This window comes from Macaca thibetana, chromosome 7 (assembly GCF_024542745.1).
Source record: "Macaca thibetana thibetana isolate TM-01 chromosome 7, ASM2454274v1, whole genome shotgun sequence".
Taxonomy (NCBI): domain Eukaryota; kingdom Metazoa; phylum Chordata; class Mammalia; order Primates; family Cercopithecidae; genus Macaca; species Macaca thibetana.
Genome location: NC_065584.1, coordinates 119,726,671 through 119,744,142, shown reverse-complemented (window position 1 = coordinate 119,744,142; position 17,472 = coordinate 119,726,671). Strand labels below are relative to the sequence as shown.

Below are 17,472 nucleotides of genomic sequence, written 5' to 3'. Positions count from 1 at the left end.
TTATTAGAAAATGGTTGTGAAACTGCCTTTGCAGAATTATGATAGTAAAAGAAATCTGACATAGTTGACTCCATTTTGCTTCTGACCTCCAAGCCATCCTTGGTCATTCCTAGGCAAGGGCCAAGCTGACCTTGGGAGGAATTTTCTTTATAGTTTAAGGCAAGTATGACAATAGTCCCTCCCTAATCTAACCCTCTCCTTGCTTAGAGACCAAAAACCTCCTTTGTAAGAATAGGATTATGGAAAGGGCTTCAATGTGGCTAAAATGTAGGCATAGTGTCTATAATCCCTTACTGCTCAAGATTCATGTGGCCAGAGGTCACAAGATTTGTGACTTTTCCAATTATTCCTGTAGATAACATCACTATGTAGAAGCTAAGATTGGTTCTCAAGATATTTTTTCAGACTGACCCCACGTCCCCACATGGACCCATGACTCATGACTCAACTGGTCCTGCAGCCCCACCGGAGGTAGACTCAGTGCATGAGGGCTGTTTTCCACACCCTTGTGATTTCATCCCCAACCAATCAGCAACACCCATTTCCTGGCCCCCTGCCCACTAAATTCTCCATAAAAACCCTAACCCCTGAGTCTTTGGAGAGACATATTTGAGTGATAACTTCAGTTCTCCTGTGTGGGCCGGGTTCCCGTCAGTTAAACTCTTTCTCTACTGCAGTGCCAGAATCTCAGTGAATTGATTTTGTCTGTGAAGTGGTCAGGATGAACCCGTCAGGAAATTACAGTGGCAGTACAAATTGAGAAGCGGGAAGAAGCGTGTCTATTCAGAGTCACCTCTAGATGAGTGAAATAGTATTAGGAAGACCTTTTTTAGAAAATCCATAAAACTGCCTTTTTTCTTACCTTCTTATTGAAGTATTCCCACAGAGAAAAGAGCACAAATCAAGAATACAACTTAATGAATGTTTACAAAGAGATCACACCTGTATAACTATTACCCAAGGCAAGAAATAAAATGTTATCAAAACCACAGAAGTTCTCCCTTCTTTGTGCCCTTCGCAGTCACTATTGCTCCCCTCTTTCCAGAAAGTAACCACGGTTCTCACAATTAATACATAGATGATTAGTTTTGCTTGTTTTTGAACTCTGTAGATGAAAGTATTTGGTATTTACTCCTGTGTATTCTGTTGCGCCTGGCCTCTTTTGAAACCACCTTTACAAACTTATGACAGTAGGAGAAATATGACATAGTTGGCTCCATCTTGCTTCGAGCCTTATAAGCTGGCTGTCTTCACTCTGTCCTTGGCATAGGCCAAGCTAACCATGGGAGGAATTTAGTTTATAGTTTAACCTTAAAGCAAGGGTGATGATAGCGCTCTCCAAAGCTAAACTGCCTTTGTAAAACTATTGAAAGACCACAAGATTAGGATTACAGAAGGAAACTGAACTCTGCTAAAATGTAGGCATAGTTTCTATAATCCCTTACTGCTCAGAGGTCATCATGGGATCAGAGGTCACAAGATTTGTGACTTCCCTAGTTGCTCCTGTAGATAACATCACAATTGAAGAACCTAAGATTGGCCTTTTGAGGGTTTTTTCCAGACTTTTCCATTTCTGATGACCAGCTGACTCCACTCATACCCATGGAATTTAGGGAGACCCTTCAGAGAGGTCAGGGTTCAGAAAACTGACTGAATATTTTGAGAGCTTTTATTTTTTTCTCCCTCCCAAAATTACATTGAAATGACAGAAGAAATATAAAATAATAATAAATCTATAGCAACTTTAGACAGCAGGGAAGAGTGCCATTAGCAGTGTGAGTTTTTGGAAGGTATAAGAGAAATAGAATAAGGTGGATGGCCAATTACAACAAAGATGACCCTGCAACTCCACAGAGAAGGAAAAGATTCTACAAAACAAAAGGAACCATGAAAATAAGCCCAAGGTTAACAACTGCAGGGAACTAGAAGGAAAAGGCTATGTCTGGAGAGCCAGCTATTTAATTATGGGGTAGTAAAACAATTGCACGAGCACTCTGCTTGCAAAGCGGTTGGCTTTCTTACATACAGGATAAAGCCACAAATACAAAAATCTAAATCTGATGTGGGACATTCCCGAAGGAACCTTTGATTGGGTAGAGTCTCCTCTGACTTATGGACCCAAAAAGAGAAGGAAGTATATACACTCAAGAGATATCCAAGCATACAAGCCAGCTGACGGTGTGTCCAGAACCCATGTAATCATCTGCACCCTTGGAGCCAGGTGAACATTTTCATTTGAAATATGTTCCAGCTAACAACATAAGAACCAGACAAAGCGGCATCAACCTTAACAAACAAAATAATATATCCCTTGGGAAAACAAAATTAATTTGGGAGATAAATGAAATTTCAGAATTACTTAATTTTTTTAGTGACATTCAAGCAGATAATATGTCTGAAAAAAAAGCCATGAAAATGAAATGATTAGTGATTTTTTAAAAATCAGTAGTTGGACTGAAAAGTAGAAAGAACAAACTAAAGATCAGTTTAATGAACTGAAAGGTTGGACAGACTAATTTTCACATAGCTCCATGTAAAATGGCAAACAGGAAAAGAGTATAAGAATTTGTTAGGCTTAACGTCATTTCTTTTTCTTTTTGGGTTTTGCAAATTCTCAGCCTTGTAATTCTTTTTCAGTCTTTCTTTCCTAATCTTGCTTTACATTTTCCAGAAATTTCTTACTGTTCTTGTATGTTGGTAGCATGCCTCTAACTTTGCACTATTTCTAAAAATATATTTTTATTATATATTATTATAAATAAATATATACTATATAAATAAATATATATAATAAACACATATATTTCTTGAGACACAGTCTCGCTCTGTCACCCAGGCTGGAGTGCAGTGGCTGATCTTGGCTCACTACAACCTCCATCTCTCATGGTCAAGCAACTCTCGTGCCTCAGCCTCCTGAGTAATTGGGATTATAGGCATGCACCAATACGCCTGGCTAATTTTTGTATTTTTAGTGGAGACGGGGTTTCTCCATATTGGACAGCCTGGTCTTAAACTCCAGGCCTCAGGTGACCCATCTGCCTCGGCCTGCAAAGGTGCTGGGATTACAAGTGTGAGTCGTGGTGCTCAACCTCTAAGAATTTATTTTTAGATTTACCTTTCTACTGTCACTTCAGGAGAATTTGGAAAGGGATGAGACATAAATACTTAAGTTCAGTTGGTCACCTTGAACCACAACAATATAATCTTAAGATTTTTTTTAATTCTTTTTTTTTTATAGCATCTACATTGAAGATACATGTCATCTTAAGATTTGAGGGAAGAGCCTTTCACATTCATTACCTTGGGGTTTTTTAATTTTCTTTCACATTTGGTTTATTTTTCAGAATGTGCGTAGAAACCATGTTGCCAGAAGTACTTTTCTCAGCAGACTGCCTTGTCCACCAGAGTGACATGAAGATTGGTGATGGTCTCTCTCCACCTAAAACAATCCTGCACATTCAGAGTATTTCTCACTAGGCACCTGCTAGCACTGGACACTATAGTTAGTCTGTGAAGGTTAGTAGACTTGCTTAAGGTTTTTTTGTTTTTGTGGCAACCAAGTAGGTGAAGTAAGTTGACCAGCTGGCTCTTTTTCAATAACAAAGTTTAAAAATAAAAACGCATTAGTGATCGCAAGTATGTATATTGACAGCTTTAAAATGCAAGACCTTGATTACAATCCTATGAAAAAATCCCATAAAATATATTTATATATGATTTCATCTAGGAAAAGCTATTCCAAATACATTATACACAAATTTTTTGGTAATTAACTAAAAATAAAATGTCTTTTTTAGTACAGTTTTAAATGTGAAAATGATTCCTGGATCAGTTTCTGCAGTGGAAGACTTCCAGTAGTTCTTATGTGTTGCAGTCTTAGTTTAGGCTATGAAGCAAAGATATTTGTTGTTTTTAGTTATTGATTTCTAGCTTAATTAAATAGTGGTCAAAGAATGTACTTCATATGATTTTAGTTTCTTTAAATTCATTGAGGCTTGCTTTATGGCCTAGCACACAACCAATTTTGGTAAATGATTTATATGCACTCGTAAAGAATATGTATTCTCTTATCATTGTGTGCTCTGTTATATACATGAAAATTTAGAAACGTTTACTAAAAGTTTTCTTTAGATCTTCTATATCTTTGCTAATTTTTTCTTTATAAGTAACTGAGAGAGGTGGTTGTATGGATTTGTTTTCTCCTTTAAGTTCTGTTAGTTTTTGCTTTAGTTATTTGAAGATATGTGAAATCAAATTTAGAATTATTTTCTTTTCCTGGTGGATTTTATTTTGCTACACGTTCTACTTCAATAATAAAATAACTATACCAACTTTCTTTTGGTTAATATTTCCATAGTGTATCTTTTTCTACCTTTTTTATTTCTAACCTTTCTCTATGCTTATATTTAAGGAATATGCCTTTTAAGCAACATCTGGTTGTACTTTTAATCCAGTTTGAAAATATTTGGCTTTTAATTGGAGTGATTGCTTTTAATATACTTACTGATATATTTGTGTTTATACTTATCCTCTATTTTCTGCATGTCTCTCCTATTATATGCTCCTTTTTTTTTCTTCTTTACAATATTTAAGTTAATTAGGCATTCTTCATTATTCTATTCCCCCCTTTATTGGTTTATTAATTATACATTCATTTACTGTGTTTTACTGCATATGCTGAGGAATACAATATATTGCCTGGACTTATTACAACCTAATATAACTTTTCAGATATTTACACTTCTTGGACAATGCTAGGTCTGTAAAGTATTTTAACTTTATTTATTACCATCCTTTGTATTATTAATCATTTTAGTCCTACGTATGTTTTAGCTCCCGGAAGACATTATAATTACTGTTTTTTACAATCAATAACCATTTATATTCACCCACATTTTTATTCTTTCTGTAATATTTCATTCCTTTCTGAATTTCTGTGTATCCATTTGGAATCTTTTTTTTTCCTTTTTTTTTGGTCCAGCAGAACTCATGTTAGTATATATTTTAGTGAGAATATGCTGGTGAAAATTTTACATGCTGTTGTTAGTCTGGAAATGTCTTTATTTTGCCTTCTTGTTTCAGGAGTATTTTCCTTCCTTCCTTTCTTCCTTCCTTCCTTCCTTCCTTCCTCTTCCTTTTTCTCTCTCTTTCTTTCCTTCTTCCCTTCCTTTCTTTCTTTTTTTTCTTTCTTTCTCTCTTTATTTCTCTTTCTTTCTTTCTTTCTTTCTTTCTTTCTTTCTTTCTTTCTTTCTTCTTTCTTTCTTAGTACTTACTTTCTTTCTTTTTTCAGAGTCTGTCTCTGTCACCCAGGATGGAGTGGTGCAGTGGCACAATCTCAGAACACTGCAACCTCCGCCTTCCGGGCTCAAGCGATCCTCCTGTCTCAGCCTCCCAAGTAGCTGAGACTACCGGCACACACTGCAATGCCTGGCTAATTTTTTGTATTTTTTGTAGAGATGGGGTTTCACCATGTTGCCCAGGCTTGTCTCAAACTCCTTGGCGCAAGCAATCTGCCCGCATCAGCCTTACAAAGAGCTGGGATTACAGGGTTGGGCCATTGTGCCCGGCCCTGGAGAGTTTTTTGCTGGGTATAAAATTCTAGAAAGACAGTTCTCTTTTGGCATCTTGAAGATATATTTCCATTGTGTGTCTTTTATTATTTCTGTTAAGAAGTTAACCATAATTCTTACTGCTATACCTTTGAAGGTAATGTATACTTTTGCCATTTATCTGTTTTCTGGTTTTTTTCTTTGTCCTTTGTCTTTGGTTTTCATCAGTTTTGCTGTACTATAACTAGGTGTGGTTTTCTTTGCCCACATGTCTTTCACTTTGGAAATTTTTGCCTTTATTACTTAAATTGTTCTGTCCTATTTTTTTCTCTTCTGCTCCCTCTGGGACTCTAATTAGATACAACTTTTTACCAGGCCTATATAGCTATAATCTTCTCAGTACTTCCATTCTTTTTGTTCACCAAGTTTCAGCTTAAATACTTTCTGGCATTTCTTCTAAATCACTAAACCTCTCTTCAGCTTCCAGTATTCTATTTAACCTACCTAATAAGTCCTTAGTTTCAGTGATTTCATTTTTTTAAGTTTCAGGTTGCCTTTCGGTTCTTTTTTATCCATTCCAGCCAGCTCTCTGGAATCTATAAATTATTCATCCTATCATCTATTTTTGACATATTAATCACAGCTCTTTTTTGAAACAATTTTTTCTTGATGCATAACAGATGTACATAGTTTTGGGGTACATGTCAATAATTTAATACATTCATATAATTTGTAAAGATCAAATCGATATACTTGGAATATCTATTACCTTAACTTTTTTAAAAATTCTAGAAACATTTGAATTATTCTTTTCTAACTATTTTGAAATGTACAATAAATTATTGTAAACTGTAGCCATCCTAATGATTTATCAAATACTAGGTCTTATTTCTTCTATTAAACCATATATTTGTATCTATTAATCAATTTATCTTCATATCTCCCTTCCCCCTACCCTTCCTGGCATCTGGTAACCACCAACCTACTCTCTGTCTTCTCAAGATCAACTTTTTTAGTTCCCACATTGAGTATGAACATCCATTACTTGTCTTTCTGTGCTTGGCTTATTTCACTTAATATAATGACTTCCAGTTCCATCCATGTTGCTGCAAATGACAGAATTTTGGCCTTTTTTTGCAGCTGAATAATGTTTCATTGTGTATCTATACCACATTTTCTTCATCCATTCATCTGTTCCTACACACTTAGGTTGATTCCATATTTTGACTATTGTGAATAATGCTGCAATAAACATGGGAGTGCAGATATCTCTTTAATATATTGATTTCCTTTATTTTGGATATATACCCAGTAGTGGAATTACTGGATCATATGGTAGTTATATTTTTAGTTTTTTGAGAAACCTCTATACTCCATAGTTTCTCTGCTAATTTACATTCCCACCAACAGTGTATGAGGGTTCCCCTTTTCCACATCCTCACCAGCATCTGCTACTGCCTGTCTTTTTGACATAAACCATTTGGACTGGGGAGAGATAATATGTCATTGTTGCAAAGTATTTGCAGTTGCTGACTCTGAATTTTAAACCATTATAACTATGCTCAAACACATCTTTATTAATCAAAATAGGAACCATTACAATCAACACATTTTTGCCAATAAGAAATGTTTGTTTATTCCTATAGTGTAAAAATTTGTGCTTTAGGATTCAACAAACTCTTGGAAAGCATTTTCTGCATTCTGCTGGTTGTGGAAGCATTTTCCCTGCAAAAGGTTGTCAAGATGCTTGAAGTGGGCGTTGGTTGGTGAGAGGTCAGGTGAATACGGCGGATGAGGCAAAACTTTGTAGCCCAATTTGTTCAACTTTTGAAGTGTTGGTTGTGCGACATGTGGTCAGGTGTTGTCGTGAAGAACTGGGCCCTTTCTGTTGACCGATGCTGGCTGCGGGCGTTGCAGTTTTTGGTTCATCTCATCAATTTGCTGAGCATACGTCTCAGATATAATTTCACCAGGATTCAGAAAGCTGTAATGAATCAGACCAGCAGCAGACCACCAAACAATGACCGTGACCTTTTTTTGGTGCAAGTTTGGCTGTAGAAAGTGTTTTGGAGCTTCTTCTTGGTCCAACCACTGAGCTGATTATCACCAGTTGTGGTATAAAATCCACTTTTTGTCACATGTCACAATCCCATCAAGAAATGATTCATTGCTGTTGCATAGAATAAGAGAAGATGACGCTTCAATACAATGATTTTTTTTATTTTTGCTAAGCTCATAAGGCACCCACTTATCTAGCTTTTTCACCTTTCCAATTTGATTCAAATACCAAATGACCGTAGAATGGTTGACATTGAGTTCTTTGGCAACTTCTCGTGTAGTTGTTAAAAGATCACCTTCAATGATTGCTCTCAGTTGGTTGTTGTCAACTTCCAACAGCTGGCCACTGTACTCCTCATCTTCAAGGCTCTTACCTCCTTTGTGAAACTTCTCGAACCACCAGTGCACTGGACGTTTGTTAGCAGTTCCCAGACCAAATGCATTGTTGATGTTGCCAGTTGTCTCCGCTGCTTTACCACCCATTTTGAAGTCAAATAAGAAAATCGCTCGAATTTGCTTTTTGTCTAACATCATTTCCATAGCCTAAAATAAACATAAAATAAATACCAAGTAATAAGTCATTAGCAAAAAAAAGAAAAATATGCGTTAAAATGATGTATGTCATAACCACATTTATTTAAAAATGTATTCCAATATCAAATGGCAAATTTCAACAATGCTAAAACCACAGTTACTTCTGCACCAACTTACATTTCTCTGATTACTGATGTTGAGTATTTTTTCATATATTTGTTGACCATTTGTATGTCTTCTTTTGAGAAATGTCTATTCAGAGCTCTTGACCATTTTTTTAATTTGATTTTTTTGTTTGTTTGTTTTTTGCTATTGAATTGTTTGAGCTCCTTATATATTCTGGCTATTAATCCCTTGTATGATACAAGATTGCAATATTTTCTCCCATTCTGTGGGTTGTATCTTCACTCTATTGATCATTTTCTTTGCTGTGCAGAAGCTTTTTAACTTGACATGATCCCATTTGTCCATTTCTGCTTTGGTGACCGGTGCTTTTGATGCCTTACACAAAATAAATATTTGCCTAGACAAATGCCCTGGAGTCATTCTCCAATGTTTTCTTCTAGTAGTTTCATTGTTTCAGGTCTTAGATTTAAGTCTTAAGTCAATTTTGATTTACTTTTTGTGTATGAATAGCCCTGTACACACACAACATGATTTTCTTTTTAGAAAAACCTAAAGATGCCACCAAAAAAAAATGTTAGAACTGATAAATGAATTCCATAATTACAGGATACAAAAATCAGTAGTGTTTATATACACCAACAACAAACAATCTGAGAAGTAAATCAAGGAAACAATCTCATTTGCAATAGCTACGAATAATACATAATACCTAGGAATCAATTTAACCAAAGAACTGAAAGATCTGTACAATAAAAAGTATAAAACACTGATGAAAGAAATTGAAGATAAGACAAAAAGAAAAGATATTCCATGCTCATGGATTGGAAGAATTAATATTGTTAAATTGACAGTACTCCCCAAAGCAATTTACAGATTCATTGTAGTCCCTATCCAAATACCAAGGACGTTCTTCACAGAAATAGAAAAAAAAATCCTGAAATGTGTATAAAACCATGAAAGACTCCAAATGGCTGAAGCAATCCTGAGCCAAAAGAACAAAGCTGGAGACATTACACTACTTGATTTAAAAAAAAAAAAAAAAAAAATTAAACTGAGTCTCACTCTGTAGACCATACTGGAGTGCAGTGGTGCAATCTCACCTCACTGCAGCCTCCACCTCCTGGGTTCAAGCCATTCTCCTGCCTCAGCCTTCCAAGTAGCTGGGATTATAGGCACCTGCCACTACACCCAGATAATTTTTTTTTTTTGTATTTTTAGTAGAGATGGAGTTTCACCATGTTGGCCAAGCTGATCTCAAACTCCTGACCTCAAGTGATCCACCGGCCTCAGCCTCCCAAAGTGCTGGGATTACAGGTGTGAGCCATTGCACCCAGCCTGACTTCAAAATTTACTACAAAGCTATAATAACCAAATCTACATGGTACTGGTATAAAAACAAACACATAGACCAATGGAATAAGCTAGAGAACCCAGATATGAATCCATACGCTTAAAGCCCACTTGTCTTTGACAAAGGCACCAATAGCATACAATGAGGAAAGGACAATCTCTCCAATGAATGATGCTGGGAAAACCAGATAACTATATGCAAAAGAAGGAAATACACTTCTTTTTAATTTTAGCAAATTAATTTCAATAAATGAGTCACCTGTGGATCTGGGTTTTTTCCCCTCCTGTCCTGTTTTGTGTCATGTCTGTTATTCCTTTCTTTATTAATGCTAAATATTGTGTTTGTTAAACTATAGTGATTCTGGATAATGTTACTTCTCTCCATGAATCTGTTTGGCCATTAGAGTGTTGGCAGATTATCTTAATTCTGGGACTCAGTTACAGATTTTGTAATGCTCAGCCTGCCTCTTGTTTATCTCTGCTTTTCCAGTACGTGGACACCTGAATTCCCAGTCGAGATCCTGGGATTTTTAACCAGGATCCCTCTCCCTTGGAAGTTTCTAAAATCTAGTTTTTGTCTCCATAGGACTATGAGACTGTGTAAAAACCTTGCTCAGTCCTTCATTGGCTTTCTGCCTACCTTCTTATACTCTTCTGTAATTCAATAATTGTACAAATCATTCAGCAAATAATTTCTTATTCCTCAGCTCATTTATCTTTTGGAAATGCATGCTTTATTGTTTGTACTAGATTTTATAAAATAATTGCATGCATCATAAAATATATGCTTTTAAAATATAGTAGCTTTCCTTATCTCAGCATTTAAAAAAAGACGAAACGTCTTCATATAGTCTGTTTTCCCTGGTACCCAAGTAAAGTTTGTTTGTTTTTCCTGTTCTTTTTTTTTTTTTTTTTTCTTTTTTCATTTTTTTAACCAGGCTTCAGACTCTGTATCATTAAAGTAGTTATTCGTGTTTGGATAGTCATAAGATTATAAAACTTAGCGTTGGAAGGAACCTAAGACATCATCTTCTGTTGGCTAACCTCCCACACAGTGCAGAAATGTTTTCTGCAGCATCCTTGGCATATGCTCATCCGGTCTCAATTTGGATATCTTCAGCAAAGGAGCTCATCATTTCCTGAAACAATCCATTCTGTTGGACAACTCTATTTTAAAAATCCTTATGTTGAGCTAAAATATGCCTCTTTGTAACTTATACTCATTTAATCATTGTTTCAAGTTTTCCTTCTGGAATAAGTCAAAACAAGAGAACATTTCAGATAACTGTACTTAAAGCAGATCTTAATGCCATTCCCGTCTCTCTCGCTCTCTGTGTGTATGTCTTTTTTTTTCTTTCTTGCTCCAAAGCATTGAACATAAATTTCTAAACTTGGATTAATAGTCATAAGGAGGGCATATATTTGGTAATAATTTTTAAGTTAGCTTTATTGTAGACAAATTTGTCAGATATTTGAAGACAGAAATTTTTTTGTAATTGTCTTGAATTATATTTTTCTAAAGAAAAAAGAGTAAGACTGCCATTTATTTTCAAAGATGACATGGTATAACCACTTGTGGGGATGTAGAGGAAAAAAAGCAGTCTTCAGTTGCCAAGATGTGATTGAAATCTGAGGGTGTGCATTTTTGTTTTCAGTGCTTGTAAATTGCCTTTAAAACCTGTTGTTTTTAAATTAATAATTACCATAATCATATGGCACCTAATGTTTATTAAGTACTATGTGTAATTCTTGTGTCTTACCTCTCCTTTTAGACTGAATTCTCTGTTCAATAATAATTCTCCAATCTCTTTTAGTATAATTTATGATACAGTTTTTTGGTTTTTTGTTGTTGTTCTTCTTGTTGTTATTTTTGAGAGAGCGTTTCACTCTTGTTGCCCAGGCTGGAGTGCAGTGGCCCAATCTCGGCTCACTGCAACCTCTACCTCCTGGGTTCAAGCGATTCTCCTGCCTCAGCCTCTCGAGTAGCTGGGATTACAGGCATGTGCCACCTCGCCTGGATAATTTTTTATTTTTTTTATTTTTAGTAGAGACGGGGTTTCTCCATGTTGGTCAGGCTGGTCTCAAACTCCCAACCTCAGGTGATCCACCCGCCTCGACCTCCCAAAGTGCTGGGATTACAGGTGTGAGCCGCCACACCCTGCCAGTTTATGATCTAAACAGAACAGTGAGCATTAAAGAAGGTACTATTAGTAATCAGAAGGTAATATTAGTAGTAGTCATTCCTTTTAAAGCTGAACTTCAGGTTATTCTATCAGCTAGTACTATTACACAGAAATTTACATATACGTGACATATTGTTTTGAGTAGCTCTAAAAGGCATTCACATAAGGTTATTATGTCCTGTCCTGTTTATGATTTAAGCTTCCACCTACATCCTAACCCCTTCTTCCCATTCATAATTGCAATGTAGTTTTGTAGGCAAAAATTGCTACTTTTTTTGTAACCTGTCAAAAGTGAAAAAAGATCCTCTTTTCTTGCCCCACTGTTCCTCAGCTAAAATGAGAGAAGCCATAGGGCATGCAAGGCGGGACTGCCTACCCTAGAACAGTCCCTTATTGGCCCTTTTTACAATGTGCAAAAAGGCAGAGTTTGAAGAGTTAAAACTGTTGTGATTATAACCCTTAAATTTCCAGAGCCTGGTTAGAGGACAGCATGGGGAACGCCTAGTGCTTCAATTATTTTGCGAAAATGCCATTTTTGTGAAATGAATCCCGCTGTCCCTAAAGAATATCCACTCTCGTTCCACGTGGTGTTCTCAATCTGAGCTCCATCGTTAAGTGGTGCCGATGCATGAGTTTCACTCTGATTTAATAGGTCTGGAATGGGTTCTGGGTTTCCAAGTGATTCAAATGTTCACCTAAGTTTGAGTTACTGCTCTAAAACTGCTGTGACACAGGGGGAAAAAAAAAGAAAAAAGAAAAAAAAAAGTTTTCTTCTAGGCCCAAAATTTGTGATTTCAAGAGCTGGCATAAGAAAAGTGCTAGTGACAGCCAAAAAGTGCACACAGGAGGATCCCACTGATGATAGATGTTCACATTTCAAGATCCACACATCACTCTGAAACATCTGATTAATTCTAAAGGTAACTTTCAGAAATGTGCTGGTCGGTTAAAAGTGGAAGGTATTTTATTTTCGCCAAAAAATATGTCTTTTTAACCTCAACCTGAGAGGAATCACTTTTAAGATCTGCTGTTCAGAAAATAAGCAACTTAATGAATTAGTTCCATTTTGCAACATTTCATACTCTAGAAGTTTCATCAAAGAAATGATTGGCAAACTTTGAGGAAAATTGGTTCATCTCACTTCCTTTTGTTAGTAGAGGAGAAAAACAGCATGAAATGCTTGTTTCCCTCTGTGCCTTTTTGCTCTTTAAAATGGGTTTAAGGCAGTTACTATGAATTCTGTCTCTAAGAAGGCAAGTTTCACACAACTAATTTTCATTAGGAGTGATATGAGATAATTATCATACAAACATGCCTCCTCTTTTTATGCTGTCTTTTCTAATTTATGCATTGCCACAATCAGTCATTCCACTTGTGCTAACTCTAGGATCGCTTGAGGAAAATATTTTTTCACTTGAATATTAAATATTCTTTTTCTTAGTGACCTACTTCATCATGTCCTTAGCTCTATTTTCTTTTCCTGATACCATTTTCTTTTCTGAGAAAATTATGTCTAAAAACGGTAACTGCCAAATTATGTTTGACCCATTGGTTAGGCATTTCTGATTCTAGCTGCTGGAATGGAATGAATCTTATAGGAGCCAGCAGCTTAGTTCTCACACCAGACACTGGTCCAGAACACTGCCAGAAGGCTGCACCGCAATCAGACTTCAGTTGTGAGAGTTCTTAGTTTCCTTACGCTCCTCCCTCTGTGAAGTATATTTAGCTGAGCTTGTGCATATGACTTCAGTTCATAAAAAGTTTACAAGTGCAGCTGGAATGCTTAGCATTTGATTGTTACATAAATAAGCATTTGAGAACATATGTAAACTTGACAGTGTTAGTACCAGATGTTCCAGTAACACAATAATGTACTTTGAATGTCCGTTCTCACTCTCAGCTTGTTTATTTTGGCAGTACTTCTTTATCTGCTAACTTTCAGATAAGCATATATTTGTTCTCTCCATAGCGTTGATTCTCTTATTGTTACATTCAAATTACATTTATTATATTTAGTGTGTAGAAGTACAAATAACAGAAGCACTAAGACCTAAAATCATTTTTACATATGTCTCCTTAAAATACAAACGGTCTCAGCTCCTAAATGTTTATAGCATATGAAGAAGAAAGAATCTTCTCTGGGTATAGGTATAATCTCATTTCAGTAGGAATTGTCTTTCCAATTGTGGGTTATCCAAGTACTTTTTTTTTCTTTTTGGCCATCAGGAACTTAAATTAAGAGATTTCTGTTACTGTAAAAATTCCCCTGCCTTCCTCAGCTCTTTCCCACCCCTCACCATACCTGACGATTGTTTTGTTTTGCTTGTTTTGGGAGGGTTACTTTATTTTATTTTTGGTTGGAAATAAAAATTGTATACATTTATGAGATACAATGTGCTATTTTGCTATACATTTACATTGTGGAATGATTAAATCAAGCCAATTAACATATCTATCACCTCACATGCTTTTTTGTGGTAAATCATAGAAGCTTTTGACATTCTAGAGGTTTTATTTATTTATTTGTTTATTTATTTATTTATGTAGTGGCAGGATCATAGCTGACTGCAGCCTCAACCTCCTGGGTTCAGGTGATTTTCCCTCCTCACCCTCCTGAGTAGCAGGAATTACAGGTGCACACCACCACATCCAGCTAATTTTTATATTTTTTGTAGAGATGAGGTTTCACCATGTTGCCCAGGCTAGTCTTGAACTCCTGGCCTCAAGCAATCCTCCCACCTCAGCCTCCCAAAGTGCCAGGATTACAGGTGTGAGCCACCATGCCTGGCCAGAAGCTTTTATTTCCTCACAGGTTCATTGTGTAGTTATTTCAGATGTGCGGAAAAGTAGCATGAATAAGAATGATACTAGAATGTTCACATATCTATCTATTTTGTACTGTCATTCACCTGTTGCTGACATTTGCTCCATCTGCATTACCATATAACTGTGCTTACTCATTCTCTTTTATCTCTCTGAATATATATGTGTGTTTGTGTGTTTGTATATATGCATATATATATACACACACATAAGATATGCATATATATGTATACATATGCACAGCATATTTTTTCTGAACCTTTTGAAAAGTAGTAGCATGTCCCTTTACTCCTATATACTTCAGTACCTGTTTCCTAAAAATAAAAATATTGTCTTATAACAAGTAAAGTTAAAATTGATGCATTTTTCTAATCCTTCGTCTGTATTCCAATTTTGTTAATTAATCCAATGATATCCTTTATACCATTGTTGTTCCTCAGGAAAAACAGGGTCAGGACTGTTTTTAGGACTCAACCTAGGATCAGGACTCAACCTAGGATTTAGACTCTTCAGTCACCTTTTTTTTTTTTTTTTTTTTTTTTTTTGAGACGGAGTCTCACTCTGTATCCCAGGCTGGGGTGCAGTGGCCGGATCTCAGCTCACTGCAAGTTCCGCCTCCCGGGTTCACGCCATTCTCCTGCCTCAGCCTCCTGAGTAGCTGGGACTACAGGCGCCTGCCACCACGCCCGGCTAATTTTTTTTTTTCTTTGTATTTTAGTAGAGACGGGGTTTCACCGTGTTAGCCAGGATGGTCTCGATCTCCTGACCTCGTGATCCGCCCTTCTCGGCCTCCCAAAGTGCTGGGATTACAGGCGTGAGCCACTGCGCCCGGCTCTTCAGTCATCTTTAATCTGGAGCATTTCTATAAAGCTTTGTTTTGCTTTTATAGTGTTCAAATTTTTGAAAACTGTAACTCCATTTTTAATAACAGAGAAGTCTTTGTTTTGGTTTTACATGATGTTTCTTGGTGGGTAGACTGAGGTTACATGTTCTGTGCTGAATGCAGAGTGAGAGATGATGTGCTCTTCTCAGGGTGCCACATCAGGAGGCACGCTATATCCATCTGCCCTCAATGGAGATGTTCATTTTGATGACCCAGTCAGGGTAGTGCCCAGTTTCTCTACTGTGTGGTTATCCATTTTTCTCTTGCCACTAATAAATCTGTAGGGAAACAATTTAATGTAAATATACTAGATTACAGTTTTTTAAATGACTTGAACTAAACATATTTTTATGACTGTACTGTGCACAGTCATACTATAAAAGCCCTAAAGTTGCCCGGACTTTTCTATCTGCTTTTCTTTATCCCTGAAATGTTCTTTTTCCTCTCAGCCACCTCGCTCTGAAACCACCTTTGTTCGTAAGGGCCACGTGACAACATCCACCCAGTCTTTTTGGTTCCTGACTTTTCTCAGCCTGAGCCTGACTTCTGGAATCAGGCTGAACATGCTGGGTGTGTTCACTGCAGGGAGCTCTGCTGTGGTAACTACAGGTTCTGGAAACCAGAGTGACCTGAACTTTACTGAGGGAGGTAACCTATTTGGAGATAAAGTCCAAATATGGTCAAGAATGAAAGCAAAAGTTTGAAGCCAGAAAGTCAGTTCTTAGCCTCAGATGGGAGGTTATGTAAGGCCCCAAAAGGGCAATCAATCATGAAATTCAAAGCCAAAATCAACAGGTTGAGAGACATGGTACAATTTGTGTTAAGGCAAGAGGCTTAGAATTAATGTCCTGAGGTTGATAGAGGTCTGTCTTTATGTGAAAACAGCTCTGCAGCAAAGACACAAGCCTGATAGCCTAACAGAATCTGACTCTGCCCTGCTTTGGCTTTGAATGATAGAACACCATGACTCAATAAGGGGCATGACCTCAGAGAGGGTAGAGCAGGCTCCCAATAAGAGTAAGCATAGTAACGATGCATGGTGCAGTTCTAGAAAGAAAAGAGCCAATTGAGTTCATCACTTGAATTATTTCCCTTGGTGGGAAATGTATTTTATTTCTATGTAATATTATAAAATATATTTTAGAAACACGCTGTATTATAAACTTCAAGCTCACCTCCAAAGATACAGGAGAACAAAAAAAAACGTGCGTGAAGTTAGTAAAAGTGATCTAATTAGCATTCTTATAGAATGAGCTGTAGATTTACTGGAGTCTTACGCAAGGGAAAAATACCAGAGCACCAGACTAGCACATCAATCATTTGAGATTGTCTGACAGTCTTGAAGAGGATATCCTGGCTGCAGAAAGCACACTGCTGTCTTAAGGCTAGGGGCCCAGGTCAGAGCATAGTAAGAACAAAAGATGAGCAGTTTTGAAAGGAACCAGCTGGCTCAAGGTGATCCAGAGTGCACAGATGTGAAAACCTTAGTGTTCCAGCAATACAATTACCCAAAACAAGAATAACAGAATAACCACTACGAAATTATAAAACTCGATTTAGCTTGTTGACCCTTCAGGTCTGAGTATTTATGTCATGCTAAGTTTTTCCTACTTTAATGTAATTTTATTTTGTGTCTTCTGGTTGGTGGCTATAAAAAAAACAAAATTCCTTATAAAAGTTGAAAACAAATTGTAATTGATCTTTGTTGGAAATATGTATAGAATTCTGTCTATGTGAGATCTGAACAATCTTTCGTGCTTTTTAAATGGTCTAAGCACAATAACCAATACTTTATAATTTCCTGTATAATTATCTCAAACTTCCTCAAACTTAATACAGGTGGTTTTGTGGCAAGTCAAGAGATGGTAGATCTCAAGTCAATTATGAACTTCCTAAAGTGGTAATTGAATGTAAAACAGAATAATCTAAAACTGAAAACCAAAGTGGTTTGAATCACAGGAATAAT

At 36.5% G+C, this 17,472-nt stretch overlaps 1 protein-coding gene and 1 pseudogene across 1 annotated transcript in view; one reads left to right on the top strand and one right to left on the bottom strand.

Moving 5' to 3' along the window:
* The window catches only part of DPH6 (diphthamine biosynthesis 6), a 338,217-nt gene that overhangs the window by 234,327 nt on the left and 86,418 nt on the right, over positions 1-17,472 (top strand). The window contains exon 9 of the transcript XR_007727317.1: positions 3,345-3,516. The gene's annotated coding sequence lies outside the window, so the exon portion shown is untranslated. The remainder of the gene's footprint in view (positions 1-3,344; positions 3,517-17,472) is intronic.
* Positions 7,127-8,357, bottom strand: LOC126958848 (histone-lysine N-methyltransferase SETMAR-like; annotated as a pseudogene).